Source organism: Myotis davidii, unplaced genomic scaffold (genome assembly GCF_000327345.1).
Source record: "Myotis davidii unplaced genomic scaffold, ASM32734v1 scaffold217, whole genome shotgun sequence".
Taxonomy (NCBI): domain Eukaryota; kingdom Metazoa; phylum Chordata; class Mammalia; order Chiroptera; family Vespertilionidae; genus Myotis; species Myotis davidii.
In genome coordinates this window covers 375,341-375,563 of record NW_006290034.1, presented here as the reverse complement: position 1 = coordinate 375,563, position 223 = coordinate 375,341, and positions in this window count along the sequence as shown.

Below are 223 nucleotides of genomic sequence, written 5' to 3'. Positions count from 1 at the left end.
CGAGCTCCCGCCCGAAGCGCCCGGGGCACCCGTGGTTTTTGAATCCAGCGTCGCCCTTACTCCTCGTGACAGCTGGGAAGTCAGGATCGGGCCCCGCCGCCTGAAATACTTGGATACGTGTCCTCCTCGCGGGCGCCGTTCCGCTTGTCCCGGGAACGGGGTGGGACGCCCTGGGGAGACTTGGGTAAGAACCGCGCCGAGCAAGGGCGGACTGTGGTGTCAA